Here is an 18,070-nt window from a genome sequence, read left to right on the forward strand (position 1 = left end):
TGATATTCATATAACAATTACAGCACGGAAACAGGCCATCTCGGCCCTTCTAGTCCGTGCCGAACACGTATTCTCCCCTAGTCCCATCTACCTGCACTCAGACCATAACCCTCCATTCCTTTCCCGTCCATATAACTACCAAATTTATTTTTAAATGATAAAAACGAACCTGCCTCCACCACCTCCACTGGAAGCTCATTCCACACCGCTACCACTCTCTGAGTAAAGAAGTTCCCCCTCATGTTACCCCTAAACTTCTGTCCCCTAATTCTCAAGTTATGTCCTCTTGTTTGAATCTTCCCTACTCTCAGTGGGAAAAGCTTATCCACGTCAACTCTGTCTATCCCTCTCATCATTTTAAAGACCTCTATCAAGTCCCCCCTTAATCTTCTGCGCTCCAGAGAATAAAGACCTAACTTGTTCAACCTTTCTCTTTAACTTAGTTGCTGAAACCCATTCTAGTAAATCTCCTCTGTACTCTCTCTATTTTGTTGACATCCTTCCTATAATTAGGCGACCAAAATTGTACACCATACTCCAGAATTGGCCACACCAATGCCTTATACAATTTTAACATTACATCCCAACTTCTATACTCAATGCTCTGATTTATAAAGGCCAGCACACCAAAAGCTTTCTTTACCACCCTATCTACATGAGAATCCACCTTCAGGGAACTGTGCACAGTTATTCCTAGATCCCTCTGTTCAACTGCATTCCTCAATTCCCTACCATTTACCATGTACGTCCTATTTTGATTTGTCCTGCCAAGATGTAGCACCTCATACCTATCAGCATTAAACTCCATCTGCCATCTTTCAGCCCATTCTTCCAACTGGCCTAAATCTCTCTGTAGGCTTTGAAAATCTACTTCATTATCCACAACACCACCTATCTTAGTATCATCTGCATGCTTACTAATCCAATTTACCACACCATCATCCAGATCATTGATGTACATGACAAACAACAGTGGACCCAACACAGATCCCTGTGGCACCCCACTAGTCACTGGCCTCCAACCTGACAAACAACCATCCACCATTACTCTCTGGCATCTCCCATTCAGCCACTGTTGAATCCATCTTGCTACTCCACCATTAATACCCAACAATTGAACCTTCTTAACCAACCTTCCATGGGGAACCTTGTCAAAGGCCTTACTGAAGTCCATATATACAACATCCACTGCTTTACCCTCATCAATTTCCCGAGTAACCTCTTCAAAAAATTCAAACAGATTAGTCAAACATGACCTTCCAGGCACAAATCCAGGTTGACTGTTCCTAATCAGACCCTGTTTATCCAGATGCTTATATATATTATCTCTAAGTATCCTTTCCATTAATTTGCCCACCACTGACGTCAAACAAACAGGTCTATAATTGCTAGGTTGAACCCTTTTTAACAATGGAACAACATGCGCAGTACGCCAATCCTCCGGCACTATTCCCGTTTCTAATGACATTTGACATATTTCTGTCATAGCCCCTGCTATTTCTACACTAACTTCCCTCAATATCCTAGGGAATATCCTGTCCGGACCTGGAGACTTATCCACTTTTATATTTTTCAAAAGTGTCAGTACTTCCTCTTCTTTGAATCTCATAGGTTCCATAGCTACCCTACTTGTTTCCCTTACCTCACATAATTCAATATCCTTCTCCTTTGTGAATACCGAAGAAAATAAATTGTTCAATATCTCCCCCATCTCTTTTGGCTCTACAGATAGCTGTCCACTCTGACTCTCTAATAGACCAATTTTATCCCTAGTTATCCTTTTGCTATTAATATAGCTGTAGAAACTCTTTGGATTTACTTTCACCTTACTTTTGGATTTACTTTCACCTTCATATTCCTTCTACAAAACCAAATTCCCTCAGTCTCATACGTGTTGGAAGGAATTGCAGATGCTGGTTTAAACTGAAGATAGACGCAAAAACCTGGAGAAACTCAGTGGGACAGGTAGCATCTCCCTCAGTCTGATATATATTATTTTGCATATACAGTAAAATCTGAAATACACTTATGTCCTTCATTAAATCTATGACTAGAAAGTATAATTTAAGGTTGTAAACTCAAACAGATTTTGTTTTCCCCTCACGAGATGCATAATACTCAGTGTTAATATTCTGTTTTAACAACACATTTATCTCTGCCACATTTGGATTGCCTTCTTATTTTTGCACATGACTGTTTATGAATTAATTTACCAGAAGAATTTGTCAATTCAACATCTACCTCCTAAAGTAGAGATTAAATAATTAATGCACAGCAGCTTTGGAAGGTACAGCCTCTGTTCCAAAATGTAGTATGAACTGTTGTTCATGACCATGATTGCCCACATCTGTTTCACATGCAGCAGCTTAATTAGAACAGTACATAATGGAAAAGAAATAGGTGATACCTTGCAAGAGGTTGAGTTTGATCTTGTAATGTTTCAGCTATTTTTTATTTATTTTTTATTAAAAATAAATATAAGAATGAATGGCACTCCTCAATTTAAGGAGTGTCTAAAGTGTCTGTCTAAAGGGCCTGTCCCACGAGCATGCGACTGCATGCGGCAAGTGCGACCTAACGTGGTCGCTTGAGCCGTACGGCCTCGCGGGGCCGGTCCCACTTCGATCGCCGGAGCCGTATGGAGTTGTACGGAGCTGGTCCCGACATCGCGCGGGGCTCCGAAAAACTGACCGTGTTCAAAAATTCCATGTGGCAACAGCCTGCCGGCCTGCAGCCACATTGAGGCCGTACGCACCGCCTCAACGGGCATACGCAGCGTCTTGACACCGTACGCAGCGTCTTGACGTCGTACGTCACGCGCAAACTTCCCGCGGACTTCGCTCGAACTTCACGTCATTAACTTGACCTCCGCGCGGTCCCCACTTCTGGTTTGGTCGCCCTCACCGCATGCAGGCGCATGCAGGTGCATGCTGATGGGACCAGCCCTGTACGGGGAACACTCGACCTCCGCGCGGCCCCCGCTTCCGGTTTGGTCGCGCTTGCCACATGCAGTCGCATGCTCTTAACTATATCCCAGTCTGTCAATTAAACCCCGAACATAATGAAGTAGGATTATCCATGCAACAATCAGAATGCCCTGACACCGAAATTCATTTACGAAAAATTCAACCAGACCAGCTTCATAAATACCATTGCAGTACTGTCATAGCAGTGCCTTTTTTAGTGTAGAAAATACTGACAACCTTTAGTTTCAAAAGGTAACATCACCACTTCTCAAGGGCAGTTAGGGTTAACTTTTACAATGACACCCAAACTCTGAAAATGAATTAAAAGAAGGATTGTAAAGTGAGCATGAGAAGATCGTCACATTCTGGGCAGAGTTATAGAATATCAGAGCAATCAATCTATCAGAGCTGTTTAGACTCGTAGATAATGGTGGCCAGTTGGTGGCCAGTCTTTTCCCCATATCTCCACAATATTGTTTTTCAACTGTACATTCAATTTTTATTTGAAAGTTACTATTGAATCAGCTTTGATCAGCATTTCAGGCAATGCAATCCAGACCACATAAACCTAATGTATATGAAAAATTCTCCTCATCTTCCCTCTGTTCTCCCCCATAAATCTATAGTTACCTTTATCTAACCCTGGACTTCACTCATCCACCCATAGCACCCATCCCATCAACATGTCTGCAATAACCTTTGCTAGAATTGCTCTGAAGAAATGTCTGCCCTATTTAGCTACTGTGACAGAGAGCAACAGGTGCTTATTTACATCTCCAATGCCCAGTGACTAAGGAGGCGTTATCGCCAGTTTCCATCCCATACCTTCTGACCATACTAAGCCGCTTACATTTGCATATGTGAAGTGCAGAAAAGTCAGAGTGGAAGTAGTGAAACTAACTTTGTTTTTGCCAATTAGTAATTATATAAATTATATCTAGTAATATTAGTCATATAAGGTGTAACAGATTGCACACCTCAGATTTAATGCTGGGCTATATCTTCAAGAACGATGTAAATCTGTCTACAAGTATATGAATATTCTACTGTTCAGTACCACGTCAATTGTCCCAGAGTTTGCAAGCACCCTGACAGCACAGGAGACATTGGGCCTCCAGTCAGGCTGCTAATTTATAGTTAGCGGGCCATGAGAACTCACCTGTCACCTCTTTTGTATCCCAGTGGATTACAGCTGTATTTTTTTTTCAACGGAAGACAGGAATTCCCACATATAGGGCAGCACTGTTCTACAGAACTGCAAATAGAATCTATTGTATTCCACGCTATATAAATGTTCTCTTTTGCATGCAGCTTGTAACTCACTCATCACGGTAATGATTGAATTATTTCACTTATGAAACGTTTATTCATTCAGTACAGCCTCTCAGCATTTATTTTCTACAACTGCAATCATTTATTGTATTTCTTTGCTAAAATATTTCCAGATGCGCAATGCCATGATAATCTGTATTGGTAAATCTTTAAAATTAAAACTCTATTGCTGCACAGCTCTCTTTTTTATTAAATACCCGTATCTCAGACAAAGAAAAATCTTTATTCCTGCCAGTGGCATAATCAGTACATTCCCTTCACCACTACAACATTCTAGCTTTTTGGCAATATTTATATTCCTGATTTCAAAATCTCTATTAAGAAATAAAAGATCATAATGGTGCTGGTAGGGTAATTGGAAGGATGCTGCTCATATTAGCAGATGGTTCTAGGATTAAGATACTGGGCACTATCTTATCTTAACCTTTTCACCCGGATAGCAGTGATGATCTAGAACTCACTGCCTGATAAGGATGTGGGTTGGAAGGGGAGCAGGAAATATAATTTTCAAATGGGGAAATGGATTAGCAATTGTGAGAATGGAGGAATGGGACCTGCTGTGCATGGAGCAGGTGTGAGTCAAATCAGATGCAATAATGATTCTTTGAAACTGTGATTCTTTAGGTCTTTGATTCTAAAACCTTTAGGTTTTGGATTAAATTCTGATTAATCACTACGAAAATACACTATTAACACATCAGAGCAGATGATAATAGAAAAATAGGAAACAGGTGCAGGAGTAGGCCATTCGGCCCTTCGAGCCTTCAATAAGATCATGGCTGATCATCCAACTCAGTATCCTGTACCTGCCATCTCTCCATACCCCCTGATCCCTTTAGCCACAAGGGCCACATCTAACTCCCTCTTAAATATAGCCAATGAACTGGCCTCAACTACCTTCTATGGCAGAGAATTCCAGAGATTCACCACTCTCTGTGTAAAAAATGATTTTCTCATCTCGGTCCTAAAAGACTTCCCTCTTATCCTTAAACTGTGACCCCTAGTTCTGGACTTCCCCAACATCGGGAATAATTTTCCTGCATCTAGCCTGTCCAACCCCTTAAGAATTTTGTAAGTTTCTATAAGATCCCCCCTCAATCTTCTAAATTCTAGCGAGTACAAGCCGAGTCTATCCAGTCTTTCTTCATATGAAAGTCCTGACAGCCCAGGAGTGAGTCTGGTGAACCTTCTCTGTACTCCCTCTATGGCAAGAATGTCTTTCCTCAGATTAGGAGACCAAAACTGTATGCAATACTCCAGGTGTGGTCTCACCAAGACCCTGTACAACTGCAGTAGAACCTCCCTGCTCCTATACTCAAATCCTTTTGCTATGACCTGACCTGAAACGTCACCCATTCCTTCTCACCAGAGATGCTGCCTGTCATGCTGAGTTACTCAAGTCTTTCTTCCTGCTGGTTCTTCAGGGTTTTTATGGCCAAACTCCTCAGTCAATTGCCATTATCAGAATCATTTAACGAAGGAGAGCAAATCTACCGGTGCATCTTGTCTTGCTTGCTCGAGATTCATCTAAAGTAGGACAATGTTTGTTAATAGCTGTGCAATGTCAGGAATCAAACCTGTTTACATCTGAAAAGACTAAAGATACCAAGTTCATTGAACATTTGGGAGAAATTGTGATTATGAATGCTTTTATCCTCATGACATAGAGAGATATCGTTCAGTTGCATCCTCACGGAGCATTCCCATCAGTCCCATTCTCCACCTTATTTCCCTGTAACCTTAACTCTTTCATGTGCCCAGCAACTCCTCACCCATCTACATTAGCGATAATTTACACCCGACAATTAACTGCCAACCAGAACATCTTGGGATGTGGGAGGAAACCAGAGACGTTGAGGAAATCTCTGCAGGAGGATATGTGAACTATGCACACACAGCACCAGAGGTCAGGATTGAACAGTGAGCGGTGAGATAGTGCCACTGTGCTGTATATAAAGGGCACCTTCCCACAAACGTAATCTATTATTTTACAGAAAATAAAATGTTGAATTTAAAATATTGCAAAATAAATTCTACTTTATGGGGAAAACAATTGTACTAACACAAATGTACTTGAAACTGCCTGAGTGACTGCTGAGTTGCAATATTTACTGTACCGTATGTCCACATATAGCAGTTATATGGAATACACATGAGAGTGTGTCCAGATTTCCACAAAGTTGCAGCTTTATATTTTGTATGATCAGTAATTGTATTGTTGCTTGTCCTATTGTATTCAAGTTAAAGGAGAAATGTTGTCAATGCAATGAAATCCTTCTTTCCTGACAATGTCTTTTCATCAGACTGAAACCTCCAGCGATTTTGCCGTGCTGCCCTGTTTGCAAATTATTCTAAACATTTATCACTCCCTGATTGAAGAAATTCTTCTCAATATCTATTTCAAAATAACGTGTCACTGATTTACAATTTATGTCCTTTAGACCCATTTTCCTGATTTACTTTGAAGGAGCTGGGTTTATTTTATCAGTGCCATTTAATTATAAACACCTTAGTATTACTTCAATACCTCAATACATACCTCAATACCTCCCCCTTAGTAGTTTCCTTTGTGGACTTGACAGCTGGAGTTGCTTTAATCTTTCCACAAATCTGTTTTTCATTCTACCACTGCTCATTTGTCTTCTGCGTGACTTTATTCACATAGTTTGGATGCAACAACTTCAAAGAACAATAAATGCTCTGTAGATGTGCATCCTTCTGTGTTGGATACATACAATGCATTCAAAAAGAATTCAGACCCCTTCACTTTTTCCACATTTTGTTACGTTACAGTTTGTTACGGTTTTTTTTAAATCACCAATCTACACACAATACCCCAGAATCAAGAAGCAAAAACAGGTGTTTAGAAATGTTTGCAAAGTAATTAAAAATAAATAATGAAATATCACATTAACATAAGTATTCAGACACTTTGCTATGTCACTCAAATTTGATCTTAGGTTCATCCTGTTTCATTGATTATTCTTGAGATGTTTCTACAATTTGATTGGAGTCGACCAGTGGTAAATTAATTTGATTGGACATGATTTGGAAAGGCACACACCTGTCTATATAAGGTCCCACAGTTGACAGTGCATGTCAGAGCAAAAACCAAGCCATGAAGACGAAGGAATTGTCCGTAGACCTCCGAGACAGGATTGTGTCGAGACACAGATCTGGGGAAGGGTATAAAACAATTTCTGCAGCATTGCAGGTCCCGCAGAGCACAGTGGCCTCCGTCATTCTTAAATGGAAGAACTTTGGAACCACCAGGACTCTTCATAGAGCTGGCCGCCGGCCAAACTGCGCGATCGGGGGAGAAGGACCTTGGTCAGGGAGGTGATCAAGAACCCAATGGTCTCTGACTCTGACAAAGCTACAGAATTCCTCTGTGGAGATGAGAGAACCTTCTAGAAGGACAACTATATCTGCAGCACTCAACCAATCAGGCCTTTATGGTAGAGTGGCCAGACGGATGCCACTCCTCAGTAAAAGGCACATGACAGCCCGCTTGGAGTTTGCCAAAAGGCACCTAAACAAGATTCTCTGGTCTGATGAAACCAAGATTGAACTCTTTGGCCTGAATGCCAAGCTGAATGAAACCAGGCACCGCTCATCACCTGGCCAATACCATACCCACGGTGAAGCATGGTGGTGGCAGCATTATGCTGTGGGGATGTTTTTGAGCGACAGGGGCTGGGAGACGAGTCAGGATCGAGGGAATGAGTAACGGAGCAAAGTACAGAGAGATATCCTTGATGAAAACCTGCTCCAGAGCGTTGTGGACCTCAGACTGGGGCGGAGGTTCACCTTCCAACAGGACAACGACCCTAAGCACACAGCCTAGACAATGCAGGAGTGGTTTTGTGACAAATCTGTGGATGTCCTTGAGTGGCCCAGCCAGAGCCTGGACTTGAACTTGATCGAACGTCTCTGGAGGGACCTGAAAATAGCTGTGCATCGACGTTCCCCATCCAACCTGACAGAGCTTGAGAGGATCTGCAGCGAAGAATGGGATAAATTACCCAAATACATGTGTGCCAAGCTTGTAGCGTCATACCCAAGAAAACTTGAGGCTGTAATCGCTGCCAAAGGTGCCTCAACAAAGTAAAGGGTCTGAATATTTATGTAAATGTGATATTTCAGTTATTTCTTTTTAATTACTTAGCAAAAATTTCTAAACACCTGTTTTTGCTTTTTATTATGGGGTATTGTGTGTAGATTGATGATTTAAAAAAAAGAATGTAATCTATTTTAGAATAAGGCTGTAACGTAACAAAATGTGGACAAAGTGAAGGGGTCTGAATACTTTCTGAATGCACTGTATCCTGGTATTCCTGAGGGGAGTGGGAGAGGACCCACAGTCTGTTGGAGTAAAGCCCCCGTCCCACTTAGGAAACCTGAACGGAAACCTCTGGAGACTTTGCGCCCCACCCAAGGTTTCCGTGCGGTTCCCGGAGGTTTTTGTCAGTCTCCCTACCTGCTACCACTACCTGCAACCTCTGGCAACCACCTGCAACCTCCGGGAACCGCACGGAAACCTTGGGTGGGGCGCAAAGTCTCCAGAGGTTTCTGTTCAGGTTTCCTAAGTGGGACAGGGGCATTAGACAGGAGGTAGCTGCCTGTGACCATGGTAGAAAGATAGGCTGTGGTATATATGTCGATTTTTGGATTCTCTTGTAGGTTAAAGAACATTTTGATGGAAGAGAAATGATCGAGGGGGAGAATGTAGGGTTGAAAATAGTGGGACCATTATGCAAAACTCCATTAAAATTGATCATTTTCTCTTGTACAGTTCCACAGTTGTAACTGAGCACAACGTCATTGATGCAGAGGGCAGATGAACAGAAGCAGCGAGTGGCTGGATAGGGGGGTTGTTCAGCTGATGTAGAGGATTCATTCCTTTGAGGTCCAGAAGTGCAGAAAAGGGTTTCTCTAAATGTGATCTGAGGAATATTTTCAACTGGAAACTGATAAGTTCCCTGCTCCCTACTCCTAGCATCTCTTCCCCATACAGTGGTAAGCTGGTGCTTACAGTTCTACCATCACACGTTACCAATATACTCTTGCATGGTCTTAAAGGAATGAGCCCAGTTTTAACAACAACCCTTATTTAAATAGCAACTCTAATATGTTAATATGTCCTGTTGAGGGTTTAGTTTGTAGCGGGTTTTTAAATGTGTATGCGTGGGAAACTTTTCAATCTCTTCCCTGCATGGAGACCCGACCTTTTCCCTGTCGGGTCTCCGTTGCCGTTGGGGCCTAGCGCCGTGGAGCGGCCTCCAATCGGAACGACCTAGAGGCTCAAGTCACGGAGCCTGTGGAGCCGTGGAGCCCGTGGAGTAGCGGAGTAGCGGACCTAACTCCATGGAGCTGGCCAGCTACGGAGCGTGGAGAGCTGCTGTGGCGCGCTGCTGCGACCGGACTCCGGTGGATGGTGACACCGGGAGCTCGCGGGTCCCTGATATTTTTTCAGAGCAGAAATATAATTTCTAATTGATTGGGGAAAAGCCATTAAAGTATTTGTGTTTGCATTAGATATTGCATTCTTAAGGGGTTGGACAGGCTAGATGCAGGAAGATTGTTCCTGATGTTGGGGAAGTCCAGAACTAGTGGTCATAGTTTAAGGATAAGAGGGAAGTCTTTTAGGACCGAGATGAGAAAATCAGTTTTTACACAGAGTGTGGTGAATCTGTGGAATTCTCTGCCCCAGAAGGTAGTTGAGGCCAGTTCATTGGCTATATTTAAGAGGGAGTTAGGTGTGGCCCTTGTGGCTAAAGGGATCAGGGGGTATGGAGAGAAGGCAGGTACAGGATACTGAGTTGGATGATCAGCCATGATCATATTGAATGGCGGTGCAGGCTCGAAGGGCCGAATGGCCTACTCCTGCACCTATTTTCTACGTTTCTATGTTTCTATATTGCATTTGCTGTATGGAACCTTCCAACTCAGTAACTAACATCACTGCTATGGAACTGAAGTTTTAATTTCTGATTCCATTCTAGATCTCAGCTGCCTCAAAAGCATGTAGAAGATAACAATAATTACTTTTAAAGTGCATACAGTTGCACTTGTCCATACTACAATAATAAGCCTGGTCAGGATCTAATCCCTTTTCTCCTGCTCAAATCACCTGCCTCAGTATTCAATCTTGGCTTAGCCAAGACAAACATTGGTGTGACAACCCTCCCATATATTCTGAATTTCTCACTTATAATTACATATTGGTGCTCAATGGTTGACAGTGTAAAAAGCCACGAAGCTAGACAAACTTAATCCATATTTTATGAGCACTCAGTGGCTTTGTTTTGACTATTTGATGAATGGATTGCAATATTAAAGCTCAGATGCAACAATGGAATTTGCACTGTTAATTTAGGCAGATTTCCATTCACAAGTAATCTCTTGGATACTGTTACCTCCAGAACACTTAAAATCACATTAACTTTAGGCAGATTGTTGTTTCAGGGTATTAAAAGTAGCAGCTGCAAATATGAGCTCAGTAAACTAAAAAAAACTTTTTTTTTTGCTATTTTGAGGCTGTGTTTTTTGTACTAAATTATATGTATGCACTGAGTACGAGCAGCTTTTAATTTCATTGTACATGTATAGTGACAATAAATGGCATATCTATCTATTCTTGATTATATTTGATGTATGTGAACATACTACAAATTATATTGTGTCTATTGCACTTCAATATCTAAGATAGATGGATCAAAGTAAATTAAGCAATCTTATTATCAATAGTGAACCGGACCCCATCTAAGAAACACTTTTTTAAAAAATTAATTTGATATTATTTTGATAGGAAAGTTGAGTAAACCCCAGAGAAATTATAATGTTATTCTGAGGTTTTTTCAGGCTCTTACAATAATGTTAACATAGACTGAGAAGTCTCCCAACCCCAACAGAAATTTCCTGCCATTAATTTTATTGCTGCTTCCAATCAATCAATCAATCAATCAATCAACCTTTATTCTCAGTTACACAAAAAAGCTGGAGAAACTCAGCGGGTGCAGCAGCATCTATGGAGCGAAGGAAATAGGCAACGTTTCGGGCCGAATTTCGGCCCGAAACGTTGCCTATTTCCTTCGCTCCATAGATGCTGCTGCACCCGCTGAGTTTCTCCAGCTTTTTTGTGTAACCTTCGATTCTCCAGCATCTGCAGTTCCTTCTTAAACACAACCTTTATTGTCATCTTGCAAGCAACAGTGTACAGTGCAAAATGAGAAGACGTTTCCCAGGGAATAGCGGAGCATCGCACATGAAATTTAAAACATTTCACACATAATAACACTAAAAACAACCCAGTCCCTTCCACGTGTAATATGAATAAACAAGGTATGTCTTTCTTCTGGAAGCACTGATGCTTATCGTTCTTTGTTGAGCTGAGTGGTTTACCCTGTCCAGTGGTTAACCATTGGGGAAAATATAACTAAAAACATAAATAAAAACACAAATTAGTCACCACATGGATGTGTAATGGACACCAATTAGTCACCACATGGGTACAGTACGCCAACCCTCCAGCACCATTCCCGTTTCTAATGACATTTGAAATATTTCTGTATATATTTCTGTCATAGCCCCTGCTATTTCTACACTAACTTCCCTCAATGTCCTAGGGAATATCCTGTCAGGAGCTGGAGACTTATCCACTTTAATATTTTTCAAAAGTGTCAGTGCTTCCTCTTCTTTGATCCTCATAGTTGCCACAGCTGCTCTACTTGTCTCCCTTACCTCACATAATTCAATATCCTTCTCCTTGGTGAATACCGAAGAAAATAAATTGTTCAATATCTCCCTCATTTCTTTTGGCTCTGCAGATAGCTGCAAACGTGAACCATGCCATTCAACCATTTGAATAAAATGGCAGAACATTTTATCAGTACGTTCTGCAATATATAAAATTGTTGAAGTCAAGTCAAGTCAAGTCAAGTTTATTTGTCATATACACATACGAGATGTGCAGTGAAATGAAAGTGGCAATGCTCGCGTACTTTTGTGCAAAAGACAAACAACCAAACAACCAAACAAACTATAAACACAATCATAACACACATATTCTTTTACATAATAAATAATGGATGGAAAAACGTTCAGTAGAGTTAGTCCCTGGTGAGAAAGGCGTTTACAGTCCGAATGGCCTCTGGGAAGAAACTCCTTCTCAACCTCTCTGTTCTCACCGCATGGCAACGGAGGCGTTTGCCTGACCGTAGCAGCTGGAACAGTCCGTTGCAGGGGTGGAAGGGGTCTCTCATGATATTATTGGCTCTGGAGTTGCACCTCCTGATGTATAGTTCCTGCAGGGGGGCAACCTTGGTGACAATATATAAATAGCAGAATCCTATGAGTCCACCAAGAAGTGCGTACCTCTAAACTACTTGCTTTTTGTATATAAACTACTGATAACAACACCCCTGTCAATCAATGAAACATGCAAAATACATATATCACTTTAGAATCTTAAAAAGCAGGCCCCAGACCAAGGTTTACCCCTTTGCCTTGCATAACATTTTTTTTTATTTTTACCCCTATCCATTACTAGCTCCTTGCAATAGAAACTGATTGATAAAGAATGGAACTATAATCTCCTCCCTCCTGCAGGTATGCAAACCAAGCCGTACTCCATATCATTTGATTCCAATACCAGTTAATACAGACATTCGGAATTATAATCAGGCATGAAAATGGTTGAATAAGACATGTGGCAGGACTCTAGACAAGTATCTCTTTTTTGATGTGTCTGACGAAAGTGAAAATGAGAATTACCAAATGGTATGGATATGATCTTGTTATAGATAGCAGCAGCTTGGCTTATGTGGTAATAGTTATAGTGATTCTAATGGTGCTCTTTCTAATCCCTGTGAGTGTACAGTGCGTTGAAAATCTCAAAGCTAATGTCCAGGTTAATCTGACACGTCACATCTTTGGCTTGAATAATACCTTGCTGGTACATTAATATTTTAAAAGTTGATGTTGTGTGATTGCTACAAATACATTGATAGATGCTCCTGAACACATCATCAGTGATGTAACGTGGGGTCATTGGGTGTTTCGGGTCTTTCAACATCAGACACCCTCACCCAGGCGACCCAGCTGTGGTTGATCAGACCACGACGTGTTCAGGTGGCATTCACTCCTCCCCATGGACCTCCTCTCCTGATCCAGAGCCATCTCGAGGCCTTCTCCGCTGCCTCTGTGGTGTTCTTGATGGCCCTTCTCCTCGCCACTCCGTTTATGCCCAGTGCACTCAAGGCTTTGTAGAGCGATTGCCCTGCAAAACCTCTGCAGCCAACCTCGATGGGCGTACACCTTGCCTTCCAGCCCTGCTTACGGCAGTCTATGACCAGCTCTTCATACTTGGCCATCTTCCTCTCGTGGGCCTCCTCCAGACGGTCCTCCCACGGCACTGTCAGTTCCAACAGGATGATGTTTTTGGTCGCCTCTGAGGCCAGGAGGATATCTGGCCTCAGGGTGGTCGTGGCAATGTGCTGTGGGAACTTCAGCTGTTTCACCAGGTCTACGGAAAGATGCCGTCCTGCGCAGTCGCCAGGATTCCTGACGGATTCCTGGCTGCTGTGGTTCTTGGCAGCTGCACTCCGGCCTTCACGAAGGTGATCATCTGGGTGGTGGGGCGTTCTCGTCTGCAGCTGCTGATTCCCATGCTGATGGCTTCTGCAATGGGTTTAAGAACCTGGTCGTGATGCCATGTGCACCGGCCCTGCCCAAGAGCCTTTGGGCAACAGCTCAGGATGTGTTCCAACGTCCCCTTGCCTGAGCATTGCGGGCAATCTGGAGATTCCGCTTTGCCCCAGATGAAGAGGTTCGATGGGCTGGGCAGGACAACATACACTGCCTGGACCAGGAACTTGATGCGCTGTGGTTCAGCCTGCCAGAGCTCAGTCCATGTGACTTTTCCATGGCCTGCTCCCATATTGCATTTTGGAACTTATCATTCACTAAACACATCATTAATATATGTAAGTGATTTTATAACTTTCTGATGTCTTATTTGTGACCAAATGATCTAAACCCATTGAAACTGTAATGTCATATTTTCAGGCATTAATTAACATTTGAGATCTGAAAATATCAGAATTAGAATATCACATTTGTTTTCTATGTCTTTAAATTTACTCACTCTACCTAAATCCCATCTTTCTCCCCTTGTTTTTATATGATTTCCATGTAATTTTACTTTAAATGTTCTAAGAAGAAACGTTTTTCTAACAGTTTCTGGATTGCAATTATTTTATTTACTGTGAAGGTTTCAATGTAATGCATTGGAGTCCTGGACTGATGGGAGCAGACGGGAGTAAAGGTGGTGAGAGAACAATTTGTGGTAGATATAGAACGTCTGCATTGTCAGCATTTAGAATGATTTTCTGAACAGAGTAACGATGTGATGGGGGAATGCAAGCTTTTAAAAACATTCCAGATGTTCCAGATTGTCCAAATGGCTTCTTTCATTTGTATTTATCTTTCATGCTTTTGTTATCATTACCAAGCATGCAATGCTTTGACATAGATCATATTTAAGTATACCATAACAATGTCAACTTCCAGTTAACAATTGAGAAATTACATTGTGCCTTCTATAACTATTCTCCATCGCTGTCAATGAAGATGCAACCTTTTAATAAAATGAGAACCTCAAAAGCTGATGTAACATTAGTTTCTCACCTGAACCTTTCTTGATGTTATTCTACAAAACACTGCTGAAAGGGCATTTATGATGATAAAAAAAAGCTGGCCAATGAAATAAATATTTATCACATTCGAGTCTCAAATCTGTCTTTGTTACAAACCCTTCCACATTAATTTACTTCAGGCCTTTTCACAATGAATCATTCTTGCTTTCATTCACACTGAATCCATCTTAAGAAGCCTTATTTAGCACTCAGTATTTTTTCAAAGTGCAAATATTTGAAAGCACGTTAAGTTCTGCCTTATTTTGCTTTTAGCAGACCTTAAAAATGAGGAAAACATTGTTATTGGTTCTCCGAAAATTCTTGAAAATAAATTTGCATGTTATGTTTTTTTTTAAATATGTCTATATCTGCAGGAACATTGATCAGGGAGATCACACAAACCAACCTCCCTTCCATTGACTCCATTTATACCTCACGTTGCCTCGGCAAGGCCAGCACTATAATCAAGGACAAGTCGCACTCAGGCCACTCCCTATTCTCCCCTCTCCCATCGGGAAAAAGGTATAGAAGTATGAAAACGCACATCTCCAGATTCAGGGACAGTTACTTCCCAGCTGTTATCAGGCAATTGAGTTATCCTACCACAACCAAAGAGCAGTGCTAAACTAGTACCTACCTCATTGGTGAACCTCAAACTATGCTTGATCGGAATTGCTAGTTTTACCTTGCACTAAACGTTATTCCCTTATCATGTATCTATACACTGTAAATGGCTCAATTGTAATCATGTATTGTCTTTCTGCTGACAAGGTAGCACGCAACAAAAGCGTACCTTGGTAGATGTGACAATAAATTAATTAAACTAAACTAAAGCAGAGAATGTATTCACAGTTTGAGATATTAATGTAAATACTCTCACAAATCTGATTGATGAAAAAAACGTTTTTTTTTGAACACGTGACCAGAAAGGTCGATGAGGGCTGAGCTTTAGATGTTGTGTAAATGGATTTCAGTGAGGCATTCGACAAGGTTCCACATGGTAGGCTGCTCTGGAAGGTTAGATCGCATGGGATCCAAGGAGAGATAGTTGAATGGATAGCAAATTGGCTCCATGGAAGAAAGCAGAGGGATATGGTGGAAGGTTGCTTCTCGCAGGCACGGAACTCGCTATCAATACATGGAGGGGACCAGGGGACAGGGAGGGACACAATTTTTTGGCGGCCGCGCGCACATGCGCACACTCGCACACACATGCCTGAGGTTTCGGAGGCTCAATCCAGCGCTAAATGCAGCTCAACTCTGCCTGTCTCGCCGGGTTAACCTACAAGCCCTGACTGGACTGACGGGATACCAGCGCTGCTTCTCCGCTCTGGCCATATTTCCCGCGCCCAGGCAGGGATAACCTGGCGGGACAGGCAGAGTTGAGCTGGGTTTAGTGCTGCTTCTCTGCACTGGCTCGTGTATGACTCCCAACCTCTCTGGCCACCCGTGGGGGGGGGCACTCGGGTGGGGACGGGACAGCGCCGGAGAGCTGTGATCGATCCAGGCTGCGGATGAGTTGCAGGTCTGTACCACGTCTCCCTCCTCCAATCACCGCACTTTGTCCTCAGTCCAACCCCCCCCCCCCACTCCTCTCTCCTCCAATCATCGCGCTGAATCATCATGTCCCGCCCCCATTGCCTGCTGACCGACGTCTCTTGTCCAATCGGCGCCCTCGATCAGCAGTCCCGCCCCCACTGTCTCGCGGAAAGCGGAGATTTCAGCCGGTTTTAATATCCGGATGACAAAAACTTGGGGGGGGCGGGGGATGTCTCCCACCTCTCAAAACATGGGGGGGACATGTCCCCTCTGGCCTCCCCCCGGGTTTTCTGTCCCTGGCATCTCGGACTGGAGGCCTGTGACTAGTGGTGTGTCTCAGGGTTCGGTGCTGGGCCCGTTACCGTTTGTCATCTACATCAATGATTTGGATTAGAACATACAAGGCAATATTAGCAAGTTTGCTGATGATACAAAGGTGAGTGGTTTTGCAGATAGTGAAGATGGTTGCGAAAGATTGCAGCAGGATCTGGATCAATTGGCCAGGTGGGCGGAGGAATATTGATGGAATTTAATACAGAGAAGTGTGAGGTGTTGCATTTTGGGACGTCGAACAAGGGCAGGGCTTACACAGTAAATAGTAGGCCTCTGGGTAGTGTTGTAGAGCAGAGGGATCTAGGACTACAGGTGCATGGTTCCTCGAAGGTTGAGTCGCAGGTGGATAAGGTGGTCAAAAAGACTTTTGGGACTTTGGCCATCAGTCAGAGTATTGAGTATAGAAGTTGGGAGGTCATGTTGCAGTTGTATAAGACATTGGTGAGAGGCGCATTTAGAATATTGAGTTCAGTTCTGGGCACCATGTTATAGGAAAGATATTGTCAAGCTCGAAAGAGTTCAGAAAATATTTACGAGGATGTTGCCAGGACTAGAGGGTGTGAGCTACAGGGAGAGGTTGAGTAGGCTGGGTCTCTATTCCATGGAGTGCAGGAGGATGATCTTATAGAGGTATACAAAATCATGAGCGGAATAGATCGGGTAATTGCACAGTCTCTTGCCCAGGGTAGGGGAATCGAGGACCAGAGGAAATAGGTTCAAAAGAATCCGAGGAATCCGAGGGGTAACTTTTTCAGACAAAGGGTGGTGGGTGAATGGAACAAGCTGCCAGAGGAGGTAGTTGAGGCTGGGACTACCCCATCGTTTAAGAAACAGTTAGACAGGTACATGGATAGGACAGGTTTGGAGCAATATGGACCAAGCGCAGGCAAGTGGGACTTGTGTAGCTTGGACATTGTTGGCCGGTATGGGCAAGTTGGGCCGAAGGGCCTGTTTCCACACTGTATCACTCTATGACTCTATGACTATGACTCTCCTGATTCTGGGGTCTAATTTTGATTTGCTGACAGAAAATCAAAGTTCTAATTAATTGATTGTTGGAATCAGTGTAGCTTTCTTTCTCTTCCTTTGAGTAGCTATGAGGTACTACCCACACAAATGTAGAAATATGACCTCTTCTAAGTTTCAAAAGCTACATCTACACAAGAATAACCACAGCGGAATGTGTCAATCTTTTCTCGTTGA

The 18,070-nt window shown here is 42.6% G+C and overlaps 1 protein-coding gene across 1 annotated transcript in view; it reads left to right on the forward strand.

Annotated features, from left to right (window-relative positions):
• The window catches only part of LOC129695871 (protein limb expression 1 homolog), a 40,669-nt gene that overhangs the window by 7,746 nt on the left and 14,853 nt on the right, over positions 1-18,070 (forward strand). The window lies entirely within an intron of this gene.

The sequence above is a fragment of the Leucoraja erinacea genome, chromosome 3 (genome assembly GCF_028641065.1).
Source record: "Leucoraja erinacea ecotype New England chromosome 3, Leri_hhj_1, whole genome shotgun sequence".
In the NCBI taxonomy this organism is placed as follows: Eukaryota; Metazoa; Chordata; class Chondrichthyes; order Rajiformes; family Rajidae; genus Leucoraja; species Leucoraja erinaceus.